This window comes from Paroedura picta, chromosome 2 (assembly GCF_049243985.1).
Source record: "Paroedura picta isolate Pp20150507F chromosome 2, Ppicta_v3.0, whole genome shotgun sequence".
Classification (NCBI taxonomy): domain Eukaryota; kingdom Metazoa; phylum Chordata; class Lepidosauria; order Squamata; family Gekkonidae; genus Paroedura; species Paroedura picta.
In genome coordinates this window covers 43,141,897-43,162,138 of record NC_135370.1, presented here as the reverse complement: position 1 = coordinate 43,162,138, position 20,242 = coordinate 43,141,897, and the positions used below count along the sequence as shown (strand labels likewise).

The window sequence follows — 20,242 nt, the reverse complement described above, 5'->3', positions numbered from 1 at the left end:
CAGTTTGGTGTAGTGGTTAAGAGTACGGACTTCTAATCTGGCATGCTGGGTTCGATTCTGCACTCCCCCACATGCAAACAGCTGGGTGACCTTGGGCTCGCCACAGCACTGATAAAGCTGTTCTGACCGGGCAGTGATATCAGGGCTCTCTCAGCCTCATCCACCCCACAGGGTGTCTGTTGTGGGGAGATGAATAGGAAGGCGACTGTAAGCCGCTCTGAGACTCCTTCGGGTAGGGAAAAGCGGCATATAAGAACCAACTCTTCTTCTTCTTCTAATTTATTTTGAAAGTGACCAATTTCCATTGTCATATTTATTTAAAGGATGACTGGGAATTATGGTGAAGTCCCAATGATATTTCCCTTTACACTTTTCAACATACAAAGCTGTCCTATGCCAAGTTAAATCACTGGCCCATCAATAATTCATCCTCCAGGCAGAGAAAGCTCTTTCTCAACTATGGCTTAACATGGGCTACCAATACCATTTTAACCAAAAAGTCCAGGAATGGAGCCCGGGACATTCCCCATACTAATGTGCTCTGTCACTGAGCCATAATTCTTTATGAAGTTATTGTAGCAGTTGCTAATGAATTAAAGCAAGATGGACATGGATTAAAAACGTGCAGATAAAGTAGTCGATATTGTCTGGCATCGAATCCTACTACTGTGAACCAATTTCCCATTGTTGAGTCTTTCCATTACTGAAAACAGTCTACACTGAATCAATATTTTGCTCAACAATGACTAATCTGTGAAAAAAGACCAGGGCCACAGACAGACCTCAGGAATTAATATAGAAATGTAGGTGGAAATGTAATAGACCATCCGTAAACGTATCCATAAAATGAGCCTATTATTATTATCACAAAATATATTTCCAGGCATCCCACATTCCTTCCAGTGTAAAACTCAATGGGGTATAAAGTAACTTCCCAGCAAGGTGATGACCTGCCTACACCTTCAGCAAGGCTGCTGCATAATGCACCTTCAGATTATACATTCTGGGCCTCAAACATTGTGTTGTTAATTTTGCTTTTAGGGCAGTTTTGGAGGATACACGAAAGCAAACGGCTCATGCAGAGACAAGCACTTTTAGTATCTTTTTTATTTCATTTGTAAGACCTAAGCACATGCATCAAGTCTCCTCTACGAAATCAGAGGGACCTAAAAGAGCTCAGCTTTAGCAGGAACATGCCTAATACGATGTTCAGTGTGTCACATGCACCTCAGGAAATCTCACAGCTCTGGCTGTTGCAAAGTGGGAACCACCTGACAACCATAAGCCTCACCTGCCCTGAGATGTATTGGAAAGGCAGGCCAGAAAATTAATTAATTAATTAATTAATTAATTAATTAGGCCTTGCCCTCTATCCCGAAACTCACAACCAGAAGCAGTTTGTCCTAGTAGCATACACAACACACCATTCCAGTGGCCATGCAGTGCTGTACGGTTAGGGGTCCTTCACAATGTGATCATTATGGGGTCTTCATACTTATGTGGCACAAAAAAGGGTAACACAGATGCTCTGCTAGCAAATCAGCATGCACATTGTTCATTAAGCATGCTTGCACACCACAAGCCACATTAAGTATGAAGGGCGCCTTAGATACTGGAGCTTCACACTGGCAGATTTCACCAAGGTTCAGGAAACAGAGAGGATGAATGCAAGAATGATGACCATGCTTTCCTTTGTCCAAACAAAAGCCAGTTTCTAGGTAATCACGCCTGACTCTTTGTGTTTGTAAGTATTGTGTGATTATTTTATGGTTGTATATAATGAGCTATTGATGAACACTGTGTTAGTGCTAGTATGTTTTGTGTGCAACACAAGCATCAGCACCAGTTGTGCTCTGCTAAGGCTCCATGAATCCTTAAATCAAGGAACAGGTACCATGTTAGGGAACAGTGCTCCACCGAACCACAGGGAACCTGCATGAGCCACAAGTAGCCCCCAAGCCACTCCTACCACTGGTTTATGTCATCCCAGCTACTTTTAAATGCCTCACCAGGTAGAAGCAATTCTTCCCTTGGAACACCTTTGAGCATATTGGTTGTTTTATTACTGTTTTAATTGTATGATGCAGCTGAAATGTATGTTGTGAACTGCCCTGAGCCTGCTCAGAGAGGGGCAAGTCTATAAAACCAACAAATAAATTAAACAATATGAAATACCAGCTCATAATCTGGAGAGAACAGGGCAGGCACAGCGCTAGGAAAGTTCAGATGCAAGACCACTCTAGTACAGACACAGGCCCAAGGTCGGTCACTCAAGGCACTTAACCAATCTGTGGCACAAAGCTTGCCAGTAAATGTTACAACTATGTCCTCAACGGCATCAATGTCCAAGTCAGAAAATTTAACTTCTACAAGCACACAAACTGTTGCAAAAGCATACCATCTTAGCACACTGTAAGAGATACAAAACACTGCAGCATCTTTAGGTCTAAGAAATTGTTTTCCAGTATCTACAAGCAACTGCTAGGAGAGCTCACTGGATGATTTGGGTTATTACCAGTAAAGCAAATGACACTTGTCTCTCCATCAAGATCTAGGAAAGCTGTGGACAAGCTTAACTTAGATCTGAAAGAAACTGAATGAGGGCTGGGAAATCTACTTACTTTACCTTACCTTAGATCAAGCTTTCTCAACCAGGGCCTTGGAATGATTTCCTGAAGGGATGGGAGCTAATTACTTTTTAATAGATTTTTTAAACGTTGTTAAACATTTATTGGGTGATATGATCCTATATGGTCAGGCTGACCCACTCAGCCCTCCCAAAATGGCCCATGATGGGCCTTGGAGGGGGTGGGAAGGGAGGGGTGGGCTATGCTTCCCAAACATATTCTGCATGATCGTGCCACTTCTGGGGGTTCTCAAAGCCTGAAGAGTTCAATGGTTTCTAAGCAGTAAAAAAGTAGAGAAAGGCTTGCTTACATACTGCTACACCCTACAGTAAAAGTAGAGAAAGGCTTGCTTACATTTGCCTAACCACACAGGACAGCGTGCTTTCTGCCCATCCGCATCCACATGGATTCTTTCCTCTTCCGTGGCTTGTTATACATATGTTTGACCACCGTTAACACCGAACGATATTGCCCTGGGGGCTAGAGTCCAAGTTTAGGATTTAAAAGGTAGACACTGAATTGTGGATTGCATAAATGTGGACATAAACAACACACTATTGTTAGTGTTATATCATTGTTGGGACTTCATCCATTCTGGCTAGCACTGCTGAACTTTTTTTTCGTAGGGCTGGTATCAGAACTGACATATGTGAAGCCTGTGTAGGGATGCCCTAGCCACTACCACAAAGAATGTATTTACTGACAGAGAATGCCTTGATTTACAGGAAGGTTAATCAGACATCACTCTCCAAGGGCAAGAATAAAAATCACACACACCCCTTCCCAGGGCTGGTGCTAGCACCTGGGTTGTTGCCACCTAGGCGTCCTCTCCCTCCCCAATAGAGGGTGTAGCAGTCTTTTGGGCGTGGGGATAGGCTTATTTATTGCCTTGTTTGCTGTGGTTTTTCTGTATTGTATTGGTATGTCCTTTTAATGGGGGCTTTAATGAGTTGTTGTTGTTATTATCTAGATTTATTACTCGCCTCCCCCTGAATAATCGGGGCGAGTCACAACATTTAAAACCCCAATAAAAACCCTACAGAAAAAGAGAACAACAGTACAAATATACTCTACCTGTATTAAAGATAAGATGTGGTGGTAAAACACAACCCCTACCTACCTCATGAGGAATTTGTGACCCGCCATGAGCCATTGTGTGGGAGTGGTGGGATATCAATTTAATTAATTAATTAATGCATGCCTCACAGTGGTGGAAAGTGCCATCAGGTCTCAGCTATGGTGACCCAGGGGGGTTTTCAAGGCCGGGGCTAGTTTGCCGTTGTTATACATGATTTTTGAGTTAGCCTGAATTCCAACCCAGAAGACGCTTACTTAAGTTCATTTGACGATGCCTTTGCAAAAGGAAGACCGATCCGTTGGATGCACTATTAGTAAAACACTGGGAAAAAATGGGATTAAAAACAACCACCACACACAGCTAAGTGGAAGAAAGGGAGGAAAGGAAGAGAGAATCCAGACAAGCATTCTGGGAACATTTTGTCCCTGCAGGAAAAGGCGTATAAACAACAACAGCTGAACATCACAAAAGTCCCTGAAGTCTGACGGAATCAGTCCCTTAACAAGCCGGTAAAGGTTATGCCTAGTGTCAAAAAGCTGCTCACAAGTGAAGTATTAGACCTGTATTTAGGTCAGGCTGCAGCTCTTCCTGCATACTAAGATCGAGAGAGAGAGAGAGAGAAATGCTGGATGGGGGAGACACAGGCAACTAGCATGACAGGCTGGCTCCAACAATAATGGTTCTATATTTTGGGGGGTAGGGAAACACACACACACACACACACACACACAACCCAACATCATTGGAAACAAAACTTGCCCTCTGATGGTTTTAGAACACAGGGTTACAGTCAGAAGACAGATACTATAAATCAGGGGTAGTCAAACTGCGGCCCTCCAGATGTCCATGGACTACAATTCCCAGGAGCCCCTGCCAGCATTCGTTGGCAGGGGCTCCTGGGAATTGTAGTCCATGGACATCTGGAGGGCCGCTCCTGGGAAAAAGTCCATGGACATCTGGAGGGCCGCAGTTTGACTACCCCTGCTATAAATCCCTGGTTGATTAAAAGGAACAAGGCACAAATTAATGTCCAGGCAAAATGCTTGTCTCTAAAAAATGGTTTTTAATGCCTGAAGAGCAGGTGAAAAAAAAAACAGAAAGCCCCATCTGAACACATTGTGCTACGACTGAGCAAGACTATTGGAACATCTAGAATAATACTGTCTGCTTCTAGTGAGAGCAAACTTCTAGGGCTAGTACATCTGAAATCATTTCAATACAACATGAGATGTAGCGACTGAACCAGGTTCTTTAGCATCATAACTGAGCTACTATGCCTTTGCTTTGGTTGGGCATTTCCTTTGAAAACTCGTCTAGGAAATCCTCAGCTTCCTGAATAAGAGTGGGGGCAGGACAAAAGAGCAGCACAATAGTTACTGCTACTGTTAGTGTTTTGTTCCTATCATTAAAGGCAGACACATTCCATCATAACTCTTCTGGGAAGGGCAGAAGAAAGATGAGAGGAACAGGATTCTCTTGAGGATTTATTATGCAGTCATGAGAACAGGTACAATGAGTTTACGCAACTTTGCTAGGTTTGCTGGCACTTTCTGAATTTTGAGAAGGCCACAGAATGGCCACCAAGGAGCAGAGCCAATCACAAAAAGTCTGTCATGGGGGAGAAGCCAATCACTAAATATTGTTGAGACTCCCTCCCAAGTGTCCTTCTACAACAGAGACAGCATCTTCTGAATGGTTAATCCATTCTTGGTCTCTCCTAATGAGTCGTCCTCACAGACAGGAAAGCTAGATCAGATCTTTCATTCTAGAGAAGGAGCTGATGTTTGGTTTAAGCCCCTCCCCCCCAACTCCTCAAAAAAGGAAAACGTCTGGGCCTTGAGAGGCAACAAAAACAGATTGCCAAGCATAAAGACCAACTTGAAGGTATACAGCTGTGATGCATCTGTGTACACAGCTGTGATGCATCTGCTCGAGATAAGCTCAGCACTCTGTTACTCGGTTTGCTGGTGGAAAGCCAGTCAAACATTTCCCATTTCCATTGAAGACCCCAAGATCAAGGAGCCAGTGGGAAGGAACCACTTTGGAGATCAGCAATATACAATTTATCTCCCAATAAACAATGAACAATAATCTTGTTCATTGTTTAAAATGTAGATCAACATGTCCCTGTCTCGCTGTCAATGTGTACTAGGGCTGAAAAGAATAAATACCTCAGTTTCCTGTATAGATGCAATGAATGCAAACTGGCACATGACTCTGCCAGCATCTATATAAACACTGACGTTCAAAGAGGGTAATATGTAAGTTTAAGAAGATCCCATTATTAACTAAGGTTTTTAACATTAAGACTTAAAATTAAGACTTAAAATTAAGACAGTAAATATAAATGGCTTTGAACCTCTTCCAGTATTTGTATTACTTAGATAGCAATAATTTCTTTTCCAATAGTGATCTTTTAATACTGATGTTTTTCATTAATATAAAATGGCTTCAATGACCTCCAACATTTCTAGAAACAAAGCGGAGAGGTGTAAAGGCTTCAGCAGAATATAAAAACTGATGCCCTTATATTTCTGTGGAGTATGTTCTTTATTCAACCAGTGCTGGTTTATTTCTTCTCTCACAGTGTATAGAATTTGTTAGCAAAAGTGATTCATCTGCAAGGTCCACACTGTTGACAAGGGCCAACCTCATGGGAAGAAACTCTAGAAGAACTCATTGGCCACTATGTGGGAGAGGATGCTGGACTAGGTGGACCACTGGTTTGATCTAGCAGGGTTCTTCTTATGTTCTTCTGTTCTTGTACTAAAAACTAAATGAGGCCAAAAGGCTAATGCTACAGTCAAGCAAGATATCAGTTTTGATGAAGGAGCATGACTGAAAAAGCAGGTTTTCAAAGGCTGCTTTCCAGTAGAAGTGCCTATGCTACCATGGCAAGTTAGTCTTAAGATTCAGCAGAAAAAACAAGTGTACATCAGGTGCAACCTGAAGAGCTAAAGTCAGAAGCAACAAAAATACAGGAAAATACAGGGTCAAGTGCAGGAGAGACAGGGCATGCCTAAAGACTCCTTTTCACACCTGTATGAAGCTCATATCCAAAAACAGATATATCTGGAAATCCTATACTTTTTAACAAGTCCTATACTTGTTAAACGAGCAAGACAGAATTATATACCTTATTTGATTGATGGTAGTTACTCTTTCAGGTTTTCAGACATTTGATATAGCCCTATTCTCCTCTCATGAAATACGGCATACTAAATGTGACATTGAGATATGGTCACAAGTATACCGGAATTTTTATTAAAGGCATAATTACAAACAGCGTTCTGGCCATATTTAGTGGTAATGTACAGATATGTCTTCCAAGTCTACACGGAACTCATTTTAGTAGGAGGAATGGCTTTGAAATACAAGAGACCATCCTATAAACAGAATTATTACTAATGTGCAAATTATAAGAATTCAGAGCTTCAAAGTATAACAATGAAATGAGTTGGGGAGTAGTCAGAGAAATGAAATGACTATTAGACAATTTAAGATTATCAACGTTCATAAAAAAATACTGGCAACTGATGTGAACATACTAGTTTAACAAAAACTTTAAAATGTTGGAAAGTGCCATTGAACAGCTTGAGCTCATGAATTATACTAACACCAAGCAAAGATAATAGGGCTGCCTTTGAAAATTGTCTAGAAGCTTCAACTGGTCCAAAAAGCAACAGTTAGCCTATTGTTGGGGACTGGATTCAGGGATCATATCACCCCATACTGAAAGCTCCGCAGTGGACATCCATCTGTTTCCAGGTTCAACTCAAAATGCTGGTTCTTACATTTAAACTACTATACAGCTGGGGGTCTTGTGCCGCAGAGTGGAAAGGCAGCAGACATGCTGTCAGAAGCTCTGCCAATGAGGCTGGGAGTTCGATACCAGCAGCTGGCTAAAGGTTGACTCAGCCTTCCATCCTTCCAAGGTCAGTAAAATGAGTACCCAGCTTGCTGGGGGGTAAACGGTAATGACTGGGGAAGGCACTGGCAAACCACCCCGTACTGAGTCTGCCAAGAAAACGTTAGAGGGCGTCACCCCAAGGGTCAGACATGACCCGGTGCTTGCACAGGGGATACCTTTACCTTTACCTTTTTACAGCTGGGGGTCAGGGTACCTGAAGGATTTCAACCTCCCTGTACTGTCCAGTTACAAATCTTTACAAATCTTCTATTCTCTGTGCTACTGACCACAGAGACAGGTCAGGGGGCAACCAGAGACAAGGCTTTTGCAGTGGTGGCACCTTGCCTACAGACATCCTCACCTGTTAGGTTCACATAGTGCCTTTCATTTAGGCATCAGCTCCAAACAATTATTCTACCCATACTTTTAACTTTGGGTCTTTTCCTATTCTGAGGATTGGTGCAAAGATAATTTAAACCTCCCAACTGTTTTTTGTACTGAGTTGTACATGCTTTGATGCCCAAGCAATGAAGCTGGTCTCAGACAGGCTGTGTGTGTGGGTGTGTGTGGGTGTGTCCTGAATCCATCATATTTAGACCCAGGAAGAAAGGGCATGGCTCTTTCATTCTTGGCTTCTCTCCTAATCAGCATATGAGAACTATACTGCCAGAATATTATTTATTTATTAAAACATTTCAATCCTGCCTTTCTTCCTGGTTCCTCTTGTTCCTCTCCTCTCTTTCTGTCCTGCTTCCCTTCTCTGTTGAGTGCACTACATTATAGATGTTACTCTGAGCTGTGAACTTCATGTTATGGCACATCACAATCTATAAATGTGTTAAATATGGGCCTGGAATGCCCATATCCAGCCGCTGCTGAGGCAGCTGCATTGGTTGTCAGTTGTAGCCTGGATCAGGTTCACGGTTCTGGTTTTAACTTTTAAGGCCATCTGCAGCTTGGGCCCCACCTGAGGGACCACTTACTCCTTATGCACCCCCCCCAATGGCTCTTCGCTTTGTGGGTGCTAATTTGCTGCAGATTCCTGGCCCAAAGGAACTGTGTCTCGCCTTGACCAAGGCCAGGCCCTTTTTGGTCATGGCCCCCACCTGGTGGAATGAGCTCCCAGGAGAGCTAATGGTCCTGGCGCAGCTGTCACAGTTCTGCAGGGCCTGCAAGATGGAGCTCTTCCACCAGGTCTTTGGTTCAGGCCAGAGCTGGGAAGATCAGGGGGCCCTCCTCAGGCTACACGAGAACCCCATACCTCAAGGTGAATAATTTGTCTGGACGAGCTGGGTGGGGAGAGGGAGGGAATTTTCCCGCCAATCTTGCGAGGCTGGCTTTATATGTGAGGTTTTAATGGGGGGGGGGGGTTATGAAAATTGTTACCCGCCATGAGTTGCTTGTGAGAGTGGCAGACTAAAAATCCAATCAATCAATCATAGCAAAAACTGAAATAAAATAATTTTTTCTTGTCAATCTTGATTTCGTTCTCTTTCCTGACAGAAGCTCTGATGACTTATACATTTTGGTTAGTATCTTGCTGGACTTACTGGCCTTTCTCTATACCAACGGAGGTGCCAAGGAGTGAACTCAGTAACCGTTCAACTCAGATCTCTATGAATACTAATTCTAGATGAGACAACATGATTCATTTACAAATGTACTTAAGGAAAGCACCATTTTCCTGGTAAGTAGTAACTTATGAAAACCAAGAAGAGCTGTGCTTCCAGAATTTTATAAATTAGTAGAACTATTCAGCCAAGACTTCAAAGTATAAAGTCCAATATTAGCTGCAATATATAATAAGAAGATTCTATTTAAATACATTTATCAAGATCAAAGATACAAAGATCAAAGATACAAAGTGTGAAAATTAACACCATAAAAGAATTCACTTCTTGAGTTATTTAAATAAAAGGAGCACATTTTCCCTAATTCGGCATGTAGAAAAAGCCTTCAATAGTCTAGAAAAGCTTTTAAAAATATTAGTAATATAAAGCCATCAGAAACATTGCCGTGGAATGCTGAACTTGAGAACATTTAAATGACTTGCAAAAATCCCCCTTCTAAAATCTAGGTCAAGAGTCATACTTCTGAAATAGTTCAGAAAGACAGAAATCAGTGTTTTCCACATGAGAGAAAGATTTTTTCATACCCTGCTTTTCACTACCCAAAGGAGTCTCAAAGCCATTTACAAACACTTTTCCTTCCTCTCCCCACAACAGACACTCTGGGGTAAGTGGGGCTGAGAGAGCTCTGAAAGAACTGCTCTGTGAGAAAAGCTCTAAGAGAACTGTGACCAGCCCAAGGCCACTCAGCAGGTGTGACAAAGAAAGTGTGGAAGAAAACACCGTTTTCCAGATTCGAGTCCACTGCTCTTAACTACTGCACAGCACTGTCTCACTACCAAGTAACCAGCATGACTCCACTGTTTATTTAAAAGTTCTGCTGCCCCTATTGTTTTAAGCTATTCCTCATTCGGTTAGTCTTGACCTGTGGAACCAGAGATACTACACAATCCACTCCTCATTCTAGACCAGGGGTAGTCAAACTGCTGCCCTCCAGATGTCCATGGACTGCAATTCCCATGAGCCCCTGCCAGCATTCGCAGGCAGGGGCTCATGGGAATTGCAGTCCATGGACATCTGGAAGGCTGCAGTTTGACTACCCCTGGTCTAGACCAACCCCAGGACAGCCAATGACTATGGTTTGGAAAAGTTCCCATTCTGCAGTTTCTTCTTTCTCTGCTAGTATCTACTGCTTTCAATGAAAAGGTATCAAGGGAGATAGTGAGCAAGGTAATTAAGGACGAGACACTCGTATCCACGCACTTTTATTTCTGCACAAAACTGAAAGCAGGATTCCTTTTCAACCGGTGATAGCCAATAATACCCATTTTAGCAGTCTGGTTTGAGAAGTATCCCCCACCCTGAGTAACAAAAGTCAATGCCATTCATGGCATGTTTTCACAAGATTTAACTGGAAATGAACCACTCTGGCAAAGTCAGAAGGAATGTCAACAATGGGAATTGGTGGCTGAAGGTGACAATAACATTTCGGACAAAGACAGTTCACACGTCCCAGTCGATGATCTAGTCTGCAGAAACAATGAACCATAAGCTGAAAGGAGAGCTGCTTGATAGAGATGTGGAGAAAGAAGGGAAAGAATGTAGAGTATGGTAAATGTATCAGGTTTCCTGAATCTTAATGGACAGCCATTTGATGTAGTTACACAGGGCTTCCTTCACTTCCCTTCAGCTGAAAAGCCAGCGATGTTAAGCACAGCTGCTGCTATTATTTCGACTGATGTTTTAAAAGCTGTTTTCAGGAAACCTAACTTCAGCATATGTATTTTAAAAGGTAACTATACCCCCAATGCATGCAATAAATTGCTAGTGTGGCAAGCTTGCCACCAGTGTGAATCAAATACTCACATATACTCACAGGGACAACAGAGGCGTCAGAATGACCAGAACTTTATTTATTCATTCAATTTATTAACCGCCCCTCTCTGTGACCAGCCTGGACTTATTCAGAGACCTCTGCAAGGCTGCAAATTTATCTGGCACTCTGAGATCGTGATGTTTACGGAGTCAGGGTTTTATAATACCCCCGAGAATCTAAATTTCATTTTAAAAAATACAAACACTAGCCCTGCTCATCTTGAGAAATAAATTTAATACATGTTGGGGGGAAACACTTCACCTCCTCGAGGGAAGGCACCTGCAGTGGCCTATTCTTGCTAGCCTCAGATGGGGGAAAGCAACTCCAAACTGGGAGTGACTCGGTCATTCAATTACATCCAGAGAGGCCTGTTCACTTCATTTCTCTATGACTCACTGCTGTAGGAGTGATTCCATCAGGAGGCACACCCAAATGAATGAGTCATGCAGGAACATGGCCAGTTTGTGCTCATCTGGAATGACTGGAACAATGGAAGCACCCTGGGATGGGGAAGGAGGAGACCACTGCAGACCAAGTGATCAGATCTCCCATGGATCAGCCCCAATTTTTTCAAAGTGGCAGCACCCACAACTATTTCAAAATTACACAATAAAGAGGATTAAAACTCCCCCCTTTCCTTTTTCAGGCCACATTCCCATGTCTAGAAGTACCTCCAAAAACAGGAACCACCTTGCCTTTTAGGAAGACAGGAGAGACATCTGCTTCCCTCCCAGCCCTCCAGATGTTACAAGCTGCACCTTACAGCAAAGCTTCCCTTTACCAGCCATCTGTGGTAACTGTATTCTTCCCTGAACAGAATTGGCTTGCTGCCTTACACAATGCAGCTACTTTTAAGGCTAGGTTGTGCGTTTATTACTTTTCCTTTTTGCAATTATCTTTTTAAAAAACTTTAAAACTTGAGGCTGGACCTTTTCCTGATTTGTCAAGCTATTTTACTTAACAGTCCCAATTTTTTGCCAAGTTTTTTTTTCTTGGCTAGAGTAAATGCTTGCAAAACGGCCAGATCACTATGAGGGTTTTATCCGTCCCCCAGAGACTCTGCCGCTGTGATAGTGCTGCAACTAGAACTCTGCTTTGCTTTGTACTTAGTTGTAACTTGTATTTGTCTATTCATGTGACTTTAATCTTCCATCTGTTGGATCTTTTGCCTGGCAATTATAGGCAAGTTACTTTGTCTGTGGTAAAGTTTATATTTTATGCTCTTGGAATTAAACAGGCATCTGTTATAAATATATCTGGCGTTAAGTACTAGAAGGGCTGTTATTTTATTAGTTTTGCCAAGGTGCTTTGCAGTACTAGGCACTCCATTTAAAAAAAAATCTAGTGGGAGTCTGACTATCACAGCGTATGTGGAACACATACCTGCTGTGGAACTCCCCCTCCCTCTCTGACACACACACACACACACACACACACACACACACACTCCTTGCCCCCTCCCCTCTTACCTCTCGCATCTACCTTCCATTCCTGGCCCCTCCCACTCAATCCCTCCCTCGCCCACCTTTCCCCTGCACTCTCCCATGCCTCTTCCGCCCACCCCTCCTTCCTGGTCCCTCTCCCTTCCCCCTCCTTACCTGTTGCAGGAGTTCTGGTGGTACACCAGAGTTCCAAGGCCCAAGGTTGGGGCTTGGAGCGCTGCTGCTAGCAGCCACGCATCTCCCTGCTTCCCAGGCCTGCCCCCGCTCTGCAGAGGGCAAAGTTCAGCTGGGAACTGGAGCACTGCCACCAGCAGCGCTCCAAGGCCTAGCCCTGGGCTTTGGAGTGCTGCTGGTGGCAGCCATGCATTTTGCCATTCCTGTGACCTGTCCCCCCTCTGCAGAAGACGGGACCGGGCTGGGCCTCGGCATGCTGCTAGCAGTGGCTGTGCATCTCTCCCCTTCCCTGGCCAGCCCCCATTCTGTGGAGGGTAGAGCCAGGCTGGGAAGCGGAGCACTGCTGCCTGCAGCACTCCCAAGACCCATCCCTGGGCCGCAGAGTGTTGCTGGCAGTGGCTGCATATCTCCCTGCTTCCCCGGCCTGCCCCCACTCTGTAGAGGGCGGGGCCAGGCAGGGAAGCAGAGAGCTGTTGGCAGTGGCCGTGCTCTCCCTGCTTCCCCAGCTTGCACCACTCCATGGATGGCAGGACCAGCCTGGGAAGCAGGATGCCACTCTCTAGTAAGGTGCAGGACAACAGGCATCACATCTGTTATCATTTCCATTTGAGAGAATTTACTAGTTGATGTGTTCCACATCAAGAAGTCCTTTATGTTCCAGCATTAAAAAAACCAGAAAGAACTGTTTAATCTATCATTCACTATTACAGACACTTCACCTAACATTTTCTAAAAGTTGTTTGTTTCCCAACCATTATTTAAAAGTAGTCTTTTTTAAACTAGTCAATCGTACACATAATGTACCTCAGCCCATGACAGCCAAGAAAATACAGAACTTCCATGGCACTATTTCAATATACAGAAACTCTTTAGTGCAGTGGTCCCCAACCTTTTTTCGGCTGGGGACTGGCAGGGCAACTGCCCCGCCTGCACAGCGCGCAAGCGGACTAGGCCGCGGACCGCAGGTTGGGGACCACTGCTTTAGTGGACTACTTAATGTTTTCAAAACACTGCTTTCTGCTATAATTATTTATAGGACTTTGCTTCAGATACTTACTTACAAAAAAGTTTAAACTACCTGTAGTTTTACAACCTTTACTGTGCTGTCCTAAATATAATCACACCATCCTAAGTCCATTGAAGGAGTGCAGAATTAATTTTCTAAAGCTAGATATGTGCTACGTAGTGGTGGAAAGTGCCATCAAGGTACAGCAGATTTATGGCAACCCCACAGAGTTTTCAAAGCAAAAGATGTTGTCGTTGCTGTTGTTGTTATTGTTATTATTATTATTGTTATTGTTATTAGATTTATTTCACGCCACTCCCTTACGGTTCGTGGCGGGTTACAGCATCCTAAAATCCCCATTAAAACCTCATTAAAAGACAACGATAACATTACCAACATGGCGGAGATCGGCAACTCAACTACCCCCCCCTCCCACTACTGGCGAGTGGAGAGGAGGTCCTGATGATGTTTACTTCAGGTCCCAAATCCCAGGGGGGGGGCATAGATCTATGTTATCATCCCCGGCCTCAACCATAAACCTGGCAGAAGAGCTCCATTTTGCAGGCACTGTGGAACGTTGAAAGATTCCGCAGGGCCCGCCGCTCTCTCTGTTCAGAGTGGATTGCTTGCTTTTGCATGATGACCCTGGTATTCTTTGGGGGTCTCTCATCCATTACTAGCCAGGGCCAACCCTGCTTAGCTTCCAAGATCTGACAAGATCAGACTAGCTTGAGTTATTCAGGTCAGGACAGATATGTGCCCATATTCCCAAGATATTTACAGTTTCTTCAGCTAATGCAATATAAAGCCAGCCATTACCAGACCGTAACCCATTATTTCATTCTAGAAGAGCAGAATGATTTGCAACAGTAATTATTATAACCCTAATGTTATTACTTTGAAACCAGCTGCTTTTCAAGCTGTAATTCAGTTAAATGTTTACACGATATTCACAACAGCAGTAGTATAATAAGGTGAAATACTAAATTGAGCACAGTTTACTACGGCGTGACACTGAGCATGTACAAGATTCGGGATCGGACTGCACTTGAAACGAGTTTGCACATTTGGCCAACAGTATTTCTCATTTATTCTATAACAGCTATTCAGCCAAGGCTAAACTCCAGTTAGCCTAACAACACAACAGTACTGTTTTCATTAAATTCTAATACACAGAAGAATCATTCCGGCAACGGCAAAACACATACACACACTGGCCTGACTTCCACTCAAATATCAGCAAACGCTGGCAGGGGCTCATGGGAATTGTAGTCCATGGACATCTGAAGGGCCGCAGTTTGACTACCCCTGCATTACACCCTAGAATCCTACCCACTTTTCCCCTTGAGTTACGTCAATACCACTTTCTACAATTCCTTTACATACATCAATGTGGGTATGGTGGGTGGGACGAAAGGTATGCGTGCTGAAGAGGAGTCCAACTTGTTTATTGCCCCTTTAGAGACAAGGACTGGGAGCAATGGGTTCAGATTACGGGAAAGGAGTTTCCACTTAAATATTAGAAAGCATTTTCTGACAGTGAGGGCTGTTTGTACATAGGATATGCTGCCTCGGAGGGTGGTGGAGCCTCCTTCGTCAGAGGTTTTTAGGAGGAGATTGGCCAAGCACCTGTCAGGAGTATGTGCTTTTTTTTAGTCTCTGAGAAGGTACGGGGTTGGACTGGATGACCCTTTGGTGGACTCTTCCCACTCTGTGTTTATTTATTTATTGATTGACTGATTTATTGATTTATAGACCGCCGTTCCCCAATGTGGGCTCATGGCAGTTTACATCATCATATAACAATAAAAACACAATAAAACACCCAACAAAAACATCCCAACTTAACATCTTGCAGCGGCAATAATAACTCTAATCCCTCCCCTTGTTCAGCATGGTGGGAAGATGACACTTAATGAGAGTGGGAGCCAATCCAATAGGTCTTAATTGGCAAACTCAGCATTGGAAATCTCAATATTGGAGGTCTCATTCTGATTCTGTAACATTGATAGAGGGGCCTTGCCGGAGAAAGCATGTTTCTCCCTCTCCCACTACAGATCTTGACGCTGTACGTATGAATGTCATGCTTCTGAATTCACTCATAACCCTTGTTTTCTATGGTGAGGAACTTAATGAAGTTATATTCAAATCCAGTAACTCCTTAGGAGCAGCCTTTCTCAACTGAGAGACACCCCTGAAATGTTCTTCAGGCTTCAAGAAACCTCAGAAGTGGTGTGATGGTGCAGAATATGATTGGGAAGCACCCACAGCCCTTCCCTTTCCCACCCACTCCAGGCCCATCACTGGTCATTTTGGGAGGAGGGGGGAGGTTGATGTGACCATATATGGTCATATCACCAAATAAATGTTTAACTAGTTTTAAACATACATAAGAAAATCCCACCCATTCGGGAAACCTTTCTAGGGCCTTCAAGAAACCCCAGGGTTTCAGAAAACCCTGGTAGAGAAAGCCTGACTTAAGACCAACAAGTCAGAGCTCCCGTCGTATGTGATGAAGGGAATGTTCACTCTTGGAAGCTTATACTCTGAAAATCTTGTTTGCCTCCAAGGCACAACTGGACTCAAGCTGAGCTTGTCTACTGCAGGCCAATATGGCTACCCTCTGAAAGAAGAGCAATGTCTGGTGCATTTCTGCAATCACCAAAACACTCTGCTAGCATGACTTCTGTTAGGGTCAGAATCCACATTTCTCTGTGACACTTGTTTTCCTCTGGATACAGTTAGGTTAGAAATGAGCATTATAATATGGCAGTGCTCCCCCCCCCTCCCTCAATAAAGCTGCATAGAGTTGCCCCTCCTCCTTTGTAAGGCAAATTATTCCATGTCTTCTGAGCATCACTTGGATTATTTCCAAACTACTGTCTGCATCAGTCAACAATATGAGACTGGAAGCGGAGGTAATGTTCAATTCTGTTTCACTATGAGACTTCCTTCTTAAGTTCTCCTTCAAGAGAGAAACGCTTCTTCTAATGCAGAAATGGTCTTTCTTTAAGGAAAACATAATGGAAGGGCATGGAAGAGAATCAAAGAATCCTACTCAGTGGATTTAACCTTTTTTGCCTTTAGGATCTGGATTATTCCAGATCCTAAAGCAGCCATGGTCGCTGTCAGACCTGCTGAGGGCTAAATGCCAAATAAGCAGCTGTCAATCATCTAGGCCAGGGGTAGTCAAACTGCGGCCCTCCAGATGTCCATGGACTACAATTCCCAGGAGCCCCCTGCCAGCATTCGCTGGCAGGGGGCTCCTGGGAATTGTAGTCCATGGACATCTGGAGGGCCGCAGTTTGACTACCCCTGATCTAGGCACATTCTACCTCAGTTACTTTTTGTTTCAATGAGATTAGTGGGCTAAGTAAAGAGAACGTTGTTTCATATCATCCTGCCATCCTCCTTGACAAAATAATTTTCAGGCATCTAAGCGTCTGTCTCTGAAAGTAGAGAAGGAGAGCTGGCTTTCCTAATTAGGGCCAGATTGGTACACCTGCAGTTCGGAATAGATTTTCAATCTATTGAAAATGAAGATTTCTCCAATTTTCAGTGAGAATTTCACTAATGCCATTTGAAAACATCTGCTTTCCCAGGTGAGACTCTGACATATACAGTGCTGAAGTCTTTTCCAACCTGGCAAGGAAAAGCCAAATGGGACACTGCCTAGGAAGTCTAGATGAATAGAGACTGTGGATGGCAGAAGTCCAAAGAGGAAACATACTGGCAACAAGAAATGTTCTGCTCTTATAAATGTGTTTTCCCCCCTACATTAACCGGGGGGGGGGACAGCATGCAAAACAGCCCAAAAAATAATGGGGAGGGGGGAATTAACTGTACTAGTGCAAACAAGAAAATACAAATTGTAACATTTCTGCAGGCAGATAAGAATGCTCTCAAGAAACTCCCTAGAAGTTAAATTTTTATCAAAATGAAAACACGTTCAGGTTTATCATTGCCAGAAACTCAGTGCCAAAGCTGAGCTGACTGAATGCAGAGAATGAAACAATGAGCGGATGAAACAAATTAATTCTGAAGACTGAGATCTACACAAATGTAGCAATTCAGCCGCTGAAACAAGGGTCCGTTAAACTGTACTTCATGATTAGTTAGTGATGTTAGTTACAAAATGGTTTCTCTAAAGTTACACACTACAGACTTTTCAGAAAAAGGAAACAAAAATTTATTACTTGTAACCCCCTTTCATTTAGAACAGCATGCCATGAGAAAATTGTAACATCCATATAAGAAGACACACTGTGGCATCGCTGGCAAAACCAACCCCCCCCCCAAAAATCAAAGGTACATATAGAAGGTTGTCATCATTTTTAATTCAAATATGCGACAAGGTTCCGGTACTGAATACCTTGTTTCACCTTTGCTTTGTCATCGCATATTTCATCAACACAGACAAAAATTGTAGCTCCCAAGTGGTATAGTAACTTGCATTGCATGGATCAGGTCTCTTGCAGATCCAGATATTACAACAAATGATTCTTATAAATTGTTATTAGTTTAATAAACCAGCTACAAGTTCTAAGAGTTCCAGTTTGGAGTTCCAAACTTTGCTTTTGGAACAAGTAACCTAAGAATTTACACAGAGCTGGAAGAGACCATAAAGGACCATCCAGTCTAGCCCCCCCCCCCAATTTCTCAGGGACTTAAAAATCACACGCTCCTGACAGGTGCCCACCTAATCTCCTCCTAAAAACCTCCAACAAACGAGAATCTCCCACCCTCCAAGGCAGTAAATCCTACCTACAAACCTCAACATCAGAAAATGGTTTCTAATATTTTTGTGGAACCTCCTTTCTTGTAATTTGAAACCATTGTCCCTAGTCCTTGTCTCTCTAAAGCTGCACTAAACAAATTGGCCCCCTCTTCAGCATGTCTACCTTTGACAACCTGGATCTGATCAAATCGCTGTGGCACAGAGACATCTGGATGTGACCGCTGTAAAGCAACCCTACAGGTGAACCACCAGCAGTTGAAAACAATTCCTGGAACTTTTGATTTGTATGTTCTTACAACTCTTGTTACTGTCTACCCATCAACCTGGGCAGTTATCAGGAGCTCTGAACAATGCAAAACATTTGTGTTTGAAGCTAGTTTTGTAGCAGCAGGATGACAAACCTGCTGGGGGCACCTTAGAGAAGACATGGTTTAGTGTGACACGAGTTTTCATAAGCCATAATTTGCTAGTTAGTCTCTGTCGTGCCACAACACACCTTGTTTTCTAGATAAAATCAAACGAGTCACTTTCATAATAATTAAAGAGCACAAAAAAGATCTCGGTCTACTTATAACTAAACCGGAAGGGGGTAAAGCAAGAGCCCAAAATAATCAAACAAAAACATATTTACAAGTATGGGAAGTTGTTCCCAGTTCTGAAATTTGTTGCCGCTGAATCCAAGTCACTGGTTGTAGCTATAAATAATACAAGAACTATGAGCAAGAAGAAAGAACACGCAGGAGTCAGATAGACATAAACAGGGGAGAGCAAATGCCACCTTGCTTAACCTTGCAAGCTGCTATGCTGAGAAAGCCGGCCATAACAGTGGGCAGGGGGCCAGCCTAACACAGGTAGAAAGACACGGCCTGCAGTGGAATCCCTCCCACAGCCTCTGCAAATACTACAAAAGAACAATCCTCCAGCATGCTAAGGCTACAAAGAGGCCAGGAAGTCCAAACAAAACGACAACCTTCAATTAACATAGCTATACTTTTAAAATCAAGCCAGAAAAGGCTGCATCATACCACCCCTTTCTCAAGTACAAAATGTAATATTCGTTGTTGTGGGACAAACTATTCAGTGTGCCGATAGCAGCTAAAAGCACATTAAGAGGCTAGAGATCTTTTTAAAAAATCTAAAAGGCAAAAGGTTGAACTTTCCATCACCAATAAAAATGATATATTAACATTTACAAAAAAAATATATGACTAACAGCCCCCACGTTTTATCTTCCTGAACCATTTATTTTGGTTTGTAAAGACAAGGATGAACATCCACATTTTGACTAAGATTATCTAAGCAACTATCTAGAGGTCTGTACAATAGTAACATATGTTTTAAAGCCAATTCTTGAAAAACTGCTTTTTAAAAACAACTGGGCAGCACAATTACTCAGAATAATGGAATTGGAAGGGACCTCCAAGGTAATCTAGTCCAACCCACTGCACAATGCACAAAACTTACAACTACCTGCCCACACACATTGACCTCAATTCCATGCCTAGCTGATGTCCCCCAAGAAAACCAGAATCCCTGGCCAGTCTTGCCTGGAGGAAATTTGCCTCCCAACACCAAAGTGGCAATCAGAATTTCCCTGGGCATGCAAGAAAGGGCCATAAGAGCCAAGCCTTCTGCCCACCCACTCACAATCTGCCTAAGTTTTCATAATCAGATGGCTATCTAAGCCTTTGCTTAAAAACTTCCAAAGAACGGGAACTCACCACCTCCTGAGGAAGCCTGTTCTACTGAGGAACTGCTCTAACTGTCTGGAACTTCTGCCGGATGTTTATCCAAGAATTCTTTTGGATTAATTTCAACCCACT

The 20,242-nt window shown here is 43.2% G+C and overlaps 1 protein-coding gene across 7 annotated transcripts in view; it reads right to left on the bottom strand.

Annotated features, from left to right (window-relative positions):
- Positions 1–20,242, bottom strand: part of RBMS1 (RNA binding motif single stranded interacting protein 1) — a 186,808-nt gene that overhangs the window by 60,774 nt on the left and 105,792 nt on the right. The window lies entirely within an intron of this gene.